General features: G+C 42.1%; 1 long non-coding RNA gene across 1 annotated transcript in view; it reads right to left on the bottom strand.

Moving 5' to 3' along the window:
* Nucleotides 1–2,831: 2,831 nt before the first annotated feature.
* LOC132346372 (uncharacterized) overlaps nt 2,832–11,782 on the bottom strand; it is a 10,799-nt gene continuing 1,848 nt past the window's right edge. The window contains exons 2-4 of the long non-coding RNA XR_009496202.1: nt 9,654–9,775; nt 5,568–5,807; nt 2,832–3,213 (exon numbers count right to left, since the gene is read on the bottom strand). This is a non-coding gene — a long non-coding RNA (uncharacterized lncRNA). The remainder of the gene's footprint in view (nt 3,214–5,567; nt 5,808–9,653; nt 9,776–11,782) is intronic.

The raw sequence follows: 11,782 nt of genomic DNA, 5'->3' as shown, positions 1-11,782 counted from the left end.
TGACCAACCTAGATAGCACATTCAGAAGCAGAGACATTACTTTGCCAACAAAGGTTCGTCTAGTCAAGGCTATGGTTTTTCCCGTGGTCATGTATGGATGTGAGAGTTGGACTGTGAAGAAGGCTGAATGCCGAAGAACTGATGCTTTTGAACTGTGGTGTTGGAGAAGACTCTTGAGAGTCCCTTGGACTGCAAGGAGATCCAACCAGTCCATTCCGAAGGAGATCAGCCCTGGGATTTCTTTGGAAGGAATGATGCTAAAGCTGAAACTCCAGTACTTTGGCCACCTCATGCGAAGATTTGACTCATTGGAAAAGACTCTGATGCTGGGAGGGATTGGGGGCAGGAGGAGAAGGGGATGACAGAGGATGAGATGGCTGGATAGCATCACTGACTCAATGGATGTGAGTCTGGGTGAACTCCGGGAGTTGGTGTTGGACAGGGAGGCCTGGCGTGCTGCGATTCATGGGGTCGCAAAGAGTCGGACACGACTGAGTGACTAAGCTAACTACGCTTTATTTTTAGGCTGAGAGCTATGACTGTGTAGAAGGTGTAGGTTTCCAGGGGAAGCTTTTGATTAGCCCAGACAAACTGTATGTCTCTTGTAATCCTTTATCATCACTACAGAGAATGGTTCACTTCAGTTCAGTCGCTCAGTCATGTCTGACTCTTTGTGACCTCATGGACTGCAGCATGCCAGGCTTCCCTGTCCATCCCCAACTCCCAGAGCTTGCTCAAACTCATGTCCATCAAGTCTGTGATGTCATCCGACCATCTCATCCTCTGTCATCCCCTTCTCCTCCTGCCTTCAATCTTTCCAAGCATCAGGGTCTTTTCCGGTGAATCAATCCTTCACATCAGGTGGCCAAAGTATTGGAGTTTCAGCTTCAAGCATCAGTCTTTCCAAAGAATATTCAGGACTGATTTCCTTTAGGATTGACTGGCCTGAACTCCTCCTTGCAGTCCAAGGGACTCTCAAGAGTCTTCTCCAACACCACAGTTCAAAAGCATCAATTCTTCAGTGCTCAGCCTTCTTCACAGTCCAACTCTGACATCCATACATGACCACTGGAAAAACCATAGCTTTGAATAGACAGACTTTGGTCAGCAAAGTAATATCTCTGCTTTTTAATATGCTGTCTAGGTTGGTCATAGCTTTTCTTCCAAGGAGCAAGTGTCTTTTAATTTCATGGCTGCAGTCACCATCTGCAGTGATTTTGGAGACCAAGAAAATGAAGTCTCTTACTGTTTCCATTGTTTCCCCATCTATTTGCCATGAAGTGATGGGACTGGATGCCATGATCTTCGTTTTTTGAATATTGAGTTTTAAGCCAGCTTTTTCACTCTCGTCTTGCACTTTCATCAAGAGGCTGTTTAGTTCCTCTTTAGATCTGAGTATCTGAGGTTATTGATATTTCTCCTGGCAATCTTGATTCCAGTTTGTGCTTCATCCAGCCTGGCATTTTGCCTGATGTAGTCTGCATTGTTACATAAGCAGGGTGACAGTATACAACCTTGATGTACTCCTTTCCAAATCTGAAACCAGTCTGTTGTTCCATGTCCAGTTCTAACTGTTTCTTCTTGACCTGCACACAAATTTCTCAGGAGGCAGGTAAGGTGGTCTGGTATTCCCATCTCTTGAAGACTTTCCACAGTTTGTTGTGATCTACACAGTCAAAAGTTTTTGGCATAATCAATAAATAAAACAGAATGGTTAGATACACTGATTTTCATTGTGTGCTACTCCCAAGTCAGTTTTACCTTAGGTGGCAATATGCAGTATGTGTCTGGGGTGGGGGGGGGGGAGACTTTGAAAATGAAATTCTATAGATTTTTACTGATCTATTGTGTTATTTAGAAAGAAAGAGTTTGGCTTCTCCCAAGGCCTATGTGGCTGGTAGAACAGCTCAAGACACTCAGGTTTCCAACCTGGCCCATAATATGGGATGCTCCAAACCTTTTATCCTAAGGGTTCTGTTTTTTAGATTCTCAAGAGCCTCTTTAAGAAGAGTTTTGACAGGAGAACTGGAAGAGATGTGGTAGTCTCCCAGCTTGCCCTTAAAAAGGGATGGATGTGTTTATTGAACTATCTAGACCACCATTCTATTAGTATTTGCTTAGAGAATAAGTTATGATGTTCCTAGGGTCCTCCTTTACTGTTAGCTACACATGCCCCCGGAGAAGGCATTGGCACGCCACTCCAGTACTCTTGCCTGGAAAATCCCATGGATGGAGGAGCCTGGTGGGCTGCAGTCGATGGGGTCACTAGAGTCGGACTCGACTGAGTGACTTCACTTTCACTTCTCACTTTCATGCACTGGAGAAGGAAATGGCAACCCACTCCAGTGTTCTTGCCTGGAGAATCCCAGGGACGGGGGAGCCTGGTGGGCTACCGTCTATGGGGTCGCACAGAGTCGGACACGACTGAAGAGACTTAGCAGCAGTAGCAGCAGCACACATGCCCCAAATCCCAAAGCTTTGTATTACCTTCTATTGCTTGGTAACCATAAAACTGAGTGGCTTAACCTCAAACATTTTAGTTTCTGTGGATCAGGAATTTGGAAACAGCTTAGCTTGGTGCCTCTGGCTCAGGATGGCTCATGAAGTTACAGTCAAGGTGCTAGCTGGGGCTGCAGTCATCTGAAGTCATTACTGGGTCTGGATGATCTCTTTGGAAGATGGTTCACTCACATGGTTGATGATAGGAGACTTGGTTCATTATTGGTTGTTGACCAAGAGACCCCACCCCACTTCCTTGTTATAAGGGCCACTTCATAGGGCTGCTCAAATGTCTTCACAGCAGGGTAGCTGGCTTCCCCAGAGCAAATGACCACAGACAGAGCAAGGAGGAAGCCACAGAGAGATTTTTCATATAGACTGATGTAATATTCTCATTTCTGCCATATTATATTCATTAGAAGCAAGTTACGAATTATAGCCTCTACTCAGAAGGAGTTGACTGGGTTCCAGCATTTGAAGGAAGGTATAGCAAGAATTTCTGTACATATTTTAAAATACTACAGTTAGTAACTGTCTTATCCCCTATATCAAGACTCAGTCTCCAGACCTTGGACTTCAGTGAAGAAATTCTGTGAGACCAGCTCAGTGCTTCCTAGGGCTCTCAGTTACCTCTGATCCACGGTTCAGCACTAAGTAAACTGTGCCCTCAGAAAACAGCCAAATGCAAGAACATGGCTTAGGCACTAAAGTTTCCTGTGTGAAAAAATTTCCAAGAATAATGTTTTTGAGATTCAGCTTTTACAAATAATTGTAAATCTTACCTATTTTGCTATGTTTTCCTAAGCTGTGACACCATAGTAAGCAATAAGATACAAGACTATTCCAGCAAACAGAAAAGCTTATTTGATCTAAGGATTGAGAATACTGCCAGGTAAATATATCTGTTACCTGTTAACGTAACAAACCACACCAAATCTTAGTGACTTAGACACAGAATTTATAATTGCTCATCGTTTTAAAATGTGGGCAGAGCTGGGCGAGGATAGCTCATATCTCAGTGTAGTGTGACTTCTGTGTTCTTCATGTGACTGCATTTATTTGGGAGCTCTACTGGGATGCAGTGTCTGGTGTGGCCTCCCTTCAATGTCTGATGCTTTAGTAGGGTTGGCTGGAACAGCTGAAGACTCGCTGGGCATTTCTCTCTCTTGATGTGGTCTCTCTAGTGAGGGATAGCTAGAGCTCTGCACATGGTGGGTCAGAGCGCTAAGAAGAAACCTCCAGGCTTCCTAAGACCTCGGTCTGGAACTGCACAGTATCATTTCTGCCATATTCTGTGAGTCAAAGCAAGGTTACGGGAAATAGACTGTGTCTATTAATAGCAGCAGCAGCAAAAAAAGAATTATGACCATCTTTAATTTATCACAGTGAGATAAAACAAGTGCTATTGCTTTGTTAGAATTCCTAGTACAAACTTCCTGAACATGTTTATTTTTCCCCCCAAGTCGAAGTTTAGCATATGTGGTGGTGGTTTAGTTGCTAAGTTGTGTCTGACTCTTGCGACCCCAGGGACTGTAGCCTGCCAGGCTCCTCTGTCCATGGGATTCTCCAGGCAAGAATACTAGAGTGGGTTGCCATTTCCTTCTCCATGGGGATCTTCCTTACCCAGGAATTGAACCCGGGTTTCCTGCACTGTAGGCAGATTCTTTACCAACTGAGCTACGAGGGAAGCCTGACATATGGAGAAGCCATATAGGCAGTCTATTCTCTGAAGTGTAATCATGAGAGGAATCAGTGGTGGAAGAATTTTGACTTCCTTATGCTGGTATTTGAGAAAAAGAAATTGGAGATAGCTAGGTGCTTCTTCTTTTCTTTGACGGCCCTATCTTTGTGTAATTTAGAAATTCTTTCTGCAGTGTTCTTGATAGATGGTTATTGTGATAGTTAATTTACTGTGTCAGTTTGACTGCACCATTGAGTGCTCAGACATGTGGTAAAACATTGTTCTGGGTCTGTCTTTCAGGGTGTTTCTAGATGAGATCAACATTTGAATCTGTAGACTGTGTAAAGCAGTTTGCCCTCCCTAATATAGATGGGCCTCATCCAATAGGTTTAAGGTCTTAACAGAACAAAAAGACTCTCCTCTTCTCCTCCCATACCCCATGAGTAAGGGAGAATTCTCCTCTTCACTACTTTCAAGTTGGGACATTGATTTTCTCCTGTCTCTGCACTCAAACTGAGACCCAGGCTCTTCCTGGATTTCTAGTCTACCAGCCTTTGGGCTGCGCCTACTCCATTGGCTCTCCTGAGTTTCCAGCTTGCAGGCAAGATTGCAGGACTTGTTAGCTTTCATAATTGTGTGGGCCAATTCCCTGTCTATCTTTCTGAAGAACCCTGACCAATCCAGTTATGCCTGTAGTTATATTCTTCCAGGGCTGATGAGGTCACCACTTATTGTAGAAGCACATTTTTTTTTTTTTGGTAAAGTGTTGAAATCATTAATTATTTTAAAAAGTCATTAATTCTTTTCCTTTGTTAAGTGTTCCTACAATGTAGGACCCTATCCTATATTTTGGAGCAGTGTAAAAATAAGTGGTTTCTTGCTATATGCTAGGTCTTCAGATACTATAGGACAGCCATCTTGATTTATTTGGGTCTTTTCCAAGTGGAATACCCTTAGAACCCTTTTGTTTAAACTGGATCATAAGCCTCTTATCTATTGTCACCATTTTTCGGGATATTTCTAGTGGTAAAGAATCTCCTCTCAATGCAGGAGATAAAAAAAACAAGAGACAGGTTTGATCCCTGGGTTGGGAAGATCCCCTGGAGCAGGAAATGGCAACCCACTCCAGTATTCTTGCCTGGAGAATCCCATGGACAGAGGAGCCTGGTGGGCTACAGTCCACACACACACACACACACACAAAATGATACCTGAAAGTGATCATCACTCCAGATGTGACCTGAGCATTAAAGAAGTACAGAATTAGCCTGAACTTACTCATGCTAATGAGTTAGGTCTTGGAATAGTGGTATTTTCTAAGGGTGCACAGGTTTCCTAAACAACAGGTGTGAAAATGGAAAGAATGAGTTGAAAAAGGAATACAAACCGAAGTGAAATGAGACATCGTCTTCACTCTCTCTACCTTCTGGGTGAGAGTGGGATTGGCTCTCAGGTCCCAGTTGGCCTGCATACCCCACAGGCACAGTTTAGCCCAGCTTGGGGTTGGTTAGTGAAAAGAAAGCTTGATATCCCAGCTGGGACATTCTCTGCCTTCTGTAGCTCCTCAAGGTTTCACCAAAGCTGATTAGGATATGAGACAAAAATTGGAGTGTCTTACAATGTTTATCTGGAATAGCAGAAAAGAGAAAATGCATGAATAATTGAACAGCATAGTATTAAAACTTGAGTCAGTGGTTTACTGACCATTGACTCAAGGGACCTCATTTTTATACTCACCTTCTAAAGATGAGTAAATTATACTGTTATCCTTTCATGGACCTTATACTTTAAGCACCATGAAGGCAGGAACTCAGGTTTGTTTGTTTGTTTCAATCTTTTGACAGCATCACACGGCATGTGGGATCTTAGTCCCCCAACCATGGATTGAACTGCAACCCCTGCATTGGCAGCACAGAGTCTTAACTACTGAACCACCAGGGAAGTCCCAGGGGTGCAGTTTTTAAATGACCACCCTTTTTTCCTTCTAATTAGCATGCACAGTGCCTTGCTTATACAAGGCATTTAGTAGATTAAAAGAACAAACAACAACAAAAAAGCTTGGATAATCCACAAGCTTGAGGTCCAGATTTTAAAGAATCCTTTTGAGTGGAGGCTTATAATAGAAAGGTGTTTATTTCTACCTCTCGGTCTCCCTGCTACTGAACAGACAACAGACTGGGACATAACCATACACCCTGCCAAGCCAGCAACAGATTCAGTTCAGCTCAGTTCAATCTCTCAGTGTGTCTGACTCTTTGCAACCCCATGGATTGCAGCATGCCAGGCCTCCCTGTCCATCACCAACTCCCAGAGCTTGCTCAGACTCATGTCTATAGAAATGCCTCTCATACCTGTTTTCTTTTTTTTTTTTCTCTACATTCATACAAATCAGATTTTTAGTTGCATGTCAGCTAGGAAAACTTTTTCCATAGTCCATTCTTCATGCTGGCCCAAGGGGCAGCTTTCTAAAACAAAGTTCTAAGCAAATCATCATCCTTCTTCAAAATTTTCCTTGGTTTCTCATTTTCTGGATCTTTAGCGTTTAGCAGCTTTATCTTTCAGTTCAGTCGCTCAGTAGTGTCTGACTCCGTGACCCCAAAAACTACAGCACGCCAGGCCTCCCTGTCCAACACCAACTCCCAGAGTTTACCCAAACTCATGTCCATGGAGTCGGTGACGCCATCCAACCAACTATTCCTCTGTAGTCCCCTTCTCCTGCTGCCCTCAATCTTTCCCAGCATCAGGGTCTTTTCAAATGAGTCAACTCTTCGCATCAGGTGGCCAAAGTATTGGTGCCTCAGCTTCAACATTAGTCCTCACAATGAACACCTAGGACTGATCTCCTTTAGGATGGACTGGTTGGATCTCCTTGCAGTCCAAGGGACTCTCAAGAGTCTTCTCCAACACCACAGTTCAAAAGCATCAATTCTTCGGCGCTCAGCTTTCTTCACAGTCCAACTCTCACATCCATACATGACCACTGGAAAAACCATGGCCTTGACTAGACAGGCCTTTGTTGGCAAAGTAATGTCTCTGCTTTTTAATATGCTATCTAGGTTGGTCATAACTTTCCTTCAAAGGAGTAAGCGTCTTTTAATTTTATGACTGCAGTCACCATCTACAGTGATTTTGGAGCCCCCCAAAATAGTCAGCCACTGTTTCCCCATCTATTTGCCATGAAGTGATAGGACCAGAGGCCATGATCTTAGTTTTCTGAATGTTGAACTTTAAGCCAACTTTTTACTCTCCTCTTTCTCTTTCATCAAGAGGCTCTTTAGTTCTTCACTTTATGCCATAAGGGTGGTGTCATCTGCTTATCTGAGGTTATTGATATTTCTCCCCTTAATCTTGATTCCAGCTTGTGCTTCTTCCAGCCCAGCGTTTCTCATGATGTACTCTGCATATAAGTTAAATAAATAGGGTGACAATATACAGCCTGACATACTCCTTTTCCTATTTGGAACCATTCTGTTTCATATGTGGTTCTAACTGTTGCTTCCTGACCTGCATACAGATTTCTCAAGAGACAGGTCAGGTGGTCTGGCATTCCCATCTCTTTCAGAATTTTCCACAGTTTATTGTGATCCATGCAGTCAAAGGCTTTGGCACAATCAATAGGGCAGAAATATATGTTTTTCTGGAACTCTCTTGCTTTTTCCATGATCCAGTGGATGTTGGCAATTTGATCTCTGGTTCCTCTGCCTTTTCTAAAACCAGCTTGAACATGTGGAAGTTCACGGTTCGTGTACTGCTGAAGCCTGGCTTGGAGAATTTTGAGCATTACTTTGCTAGCGTGTGAGATGAGAGCAATTGTGCGGTAGTTTGAGCCTTCTTTGGCATTGTCTTTCTTTGGGATTGGAATGAAAACTGACCTTTTCCAGTCCCATGGCCACTGCTGAGTTTTCCAAATTTGCTTGCATATTGAGTGGAGCACTTTCACAGCATCATCTTTTAGGATTTGAAATAGCTCAACTGGAATTCCGTCACCTCCACTAGCTTTGTAGTGATACTTCCTAAGGCCCACTTGACTTCACATTCCAGGCGTTTGGCTCTGGGTGAATGATCACACCATCGTGATTATCTGGGTCGTGAAGCTCTTTTTTGTACAGTTCTTCTGTGTATTCTTGCCACCTCTTAATATCTTCTGCTTCTGTTAGGTCCATACAATTTCTGTCCTTTATTGAACCCATCTTTGCATGAAATGTTCCTTTCGTATCTCTAATTTTCTTGAAGAGATCTCTAGTCTTTCCCATTCTATTATTTTCCTCTATTTCTTTGTATTGATTGCTGAGGAAGGCTTTCTTATCTCTCCTTGCTATTCTTTGGAACTCTGCATTCAAATGGGTATATCTTTCCTTTTCTCCTTGGCTTTTCACTTCTCTTTTCACAGCTATTTGTAATGCCTCCTCAGACAGCCATTTTGTTTTTTTGCATTTCTTTTTCTTGGGGATGGTCTTGCTCCCTGTCTCCTGTACAGTGTCATAAACCTCCATCCATAGTTCATCAGGCACTCTGTCTATCAGATCTAGTCCTTTAAATTTATTTCTCACTTCTACTGTATAATCATAAAGGATTTGATTTAGGTCATACCTGAATGGTCTAGTGGGTTTCCCCACTTTCTTCAATTTAAGTCTGAATTTGGCAATAAGGAGTTCATGATCTGAGCCACAGTCAGGTCCGGGTCTTGATTTGCTGACCAGATAATCAACCAGATAATCAATCAGATAATCATCTGATTTCAGTGTTGGCCATCTGGTGATGTCCATGTGTAGAGTCTTCTCTTGTGTTATTGGAAGAGGGTGTTTGCTATGACCGGTGCGTTCTCTTGGCAAAACTCTATTAGCCTTTGCCCTGCTTCATTCTGTACTCCAAGGCCAAATTTGCCTGTTACTCCTGATGTTTCTTGACTTCCCACTTTTGCATTCCAGTCCCCTATGAAAAGGACATGTTTTTGCGGTGTTAGTTCTACAAGGTCTTGTAGGTCTTCATAGAACTGTTCAGCTTCTTCAGTGTTACTGGTCAGGGAATAGACTTGGATTACCGTTAATTACTTGGATTACCGGTAATTAGTTGGATTACCGATATTGAATGGTTTGCCTTGGAAATGAACAGAGATCATTCTGTTGTTTTTGAGATTGCATCCAAGTACTGCATTTTGGACACTTTTGTTGACTGTGATGGCTACTCCATTTCTTCTTAGGGATTCCTGCCCACAGTAGTAGATATAATGGTTATCTGAGTTAAATTCACCTATTCCAGTCCATTTAGTTCGCTGATTCCTAGAATGTCAACCTTCACTCTGTCCCAGACTGAGGAATCTTAGTGTTTGAAGAGTTCCTGTTTGGCAGTCCAGGACCTAAACATTTGTGTAGGAATCTCAGAATCTGTCTCAGACTTCCTTTTGTATGGTTGGAAGATACTAGGCAATACCTACCTTGAAACATAATATCTCCTGACAAACCAAGCCACTCACCCTGTCTTCAGTCATGCCAGTCCAATATTGGTGGTCTGTGCTTTTGCTTAGGGTGCATTCTATGCCTGCAATATTCTTCCTCACTGCATATTCACCTGATATGCATATATTTGAAGCAGTACCTGTCCAAGAAATGAAATAAAGTGAATTGATCATGTAGAATTTTACCATACTGCAAAAGACCAGCCTTCAGGAAATTTATCCTTGGTTAATTTTCTTTTTTTTCAACCGCATAGACAGCAGCCCACCAGGATCCCCCGTTCCTGGGATTCTCCAGGCAAGAACACTGGAGTGGGTTGCCATTTCCTTCTCCACTTGGTTAATTTTCTATTCAATTTCCTTTGATGACTATTTCAGCTTTTGCCACTCTTTCTGCCAAATGTAAATAGGGAAAGTGAAAGTCGCTCAGTCATGTCTGACTCTTTGCCACCCCAAGGACTATACAGTCCATGGAATTCTCCAGGCCAGAATACTGGAGTGGGTAGCTGTTCCCTGCTCCAGGGGATCTTCCCAATCCAGGGATTGAACCACATTGCAGGTGGTTTCTTTACCAGCTGAGCCATCAGGGAAGCCAATGAGAGGACAATGGTAAATACAGAGGAAAGACTTTGAAATCAGACTTGAGTACACATTCTAGCTCTGAAATCCATAAGGACTGTGATTGCAGCCAAGACATACAACTGTTCTGAGTCTTAGTTTCTTTATCTGTTAGACTGGGATAACACATGACAGATGTTAGCTAGACTCATTGTGATCCTTTTGGAATATATACAAATATTAAATGATTATGTTTTACATCTGAAGCTAATATATATCAATTATACATCAATTTTAAAAATGCCCCCCAAATTGGGATAATACTAAAAACTGGGATCTAAGGACTAAGAGGATTCTATGAGAAAGTTTATTTAAATTAGTATATAGGAAGAGTGATCAATGTTATCTAAGATAGAAAGGAATAGGAAATAAAAATATAGGACTAGAATGCGTTAAACGAGATTGAATCAAAAAGTTTATTTGTAAGGTTCTAGGTTAGCTGCAATGAGGGATAAGCCACAAGAAATAGTACCTCTACTTTATATGAAAATACAGTGTGTCTAATATGAATTAAATTATTCCATTTTAACAGTGTCAAATCAGTTAATAAAAGTGCTTTACCATTCATAACATTTCTGTTTACAAAGCCCTAAAAGTTGGTAAGGATTGTTTTATAGTTGTAGCTTTTGATATTACCACAAAAATATAACAATAAAGAAAAAGTATAATTTTAGTCACAACCCCAGTGCCCTAAACATCTATTTTCCCTTCCCAATACTTCTTAACTGGATATCTAATTTTTAGTTTTAGGACAGTGGATACATTAACATCTTCTCATGCCACTTAGTAGCTGCAATTATTTCTGTTTTACCTCAGATATGCAGATGATACCACCCTGATGGCAGAAAGCGAAAAAGAACTAAAGAACCTCTTGATGTAAGTGAAAGAGGAGAGTGAAAAAGTTGGCTTGAAATTCAACATTGAGAAAACTGAGATCATGGCATCCGTTCCCATAACTTCATGGCAAATAGATGGGGAAACAATGGAAACCTGAGAGGCTTTATTTTTGGGGGCTCCAAAATCATTGCAGATGATGACTGCAGCCATGAAATTAAAAGACGTTTGCTCCTTGGAATAAAAGTTATGATCAACCTAAACAGCATATTAAAAAACAGAGACATTACTTTGTCAACAAAGGTCCATCTGGTCGAAGCTACGTTTTTCCAGTAGTCATGTATGGATGTGAGAATTGGACTATAAACAAAGCTGAGCGCCAAAGAATTGATGCTTTTGAACTGTGGTGTTGGAGAAGACTCTTGAGAGTCCCTTGGACAGCAAGGAGATCAGTCCATCCTAAAAGAAATCAGTCCTGAATATTCATTGGAAGGACTGATGCTGAAACTGAAACTACAATACTTTGGCCACCTGATGCGAAAAACTGACTCATTTGAAAAGATCCTGATGCTGGGAAAGACTGAAGGCAGGAGGAGAAAGGGACAACAGAGGATGAGATGGTTGGATGGCATCACCCACTCGATGGGCATGAGTTTGGGTAAGCTCCGGGAGTTGGTGATGGATAGGGAGGCCTGGCA

This window comes from Bos taurus, chromosome 10, assembly GCF_002263795.3.
Source record: "Bos taurus isolate L1 Dominette 01449 registration number 42190680 breed Hereford chromosome 10, ARS-UCD2.0, whole genome shotgun sequence".
Classification (NCBI taxonomy): domain Eukaryota; kingdom Metazoa; phylum Chordata; class Mammalia; order Artiodactyla; family Bovidae; genus Bos; species Bos taurus.
Note: the sequence above shows the minus strand (reverse complement) of the source record. Positions and strands in the feature narration are given on the sequence as shown.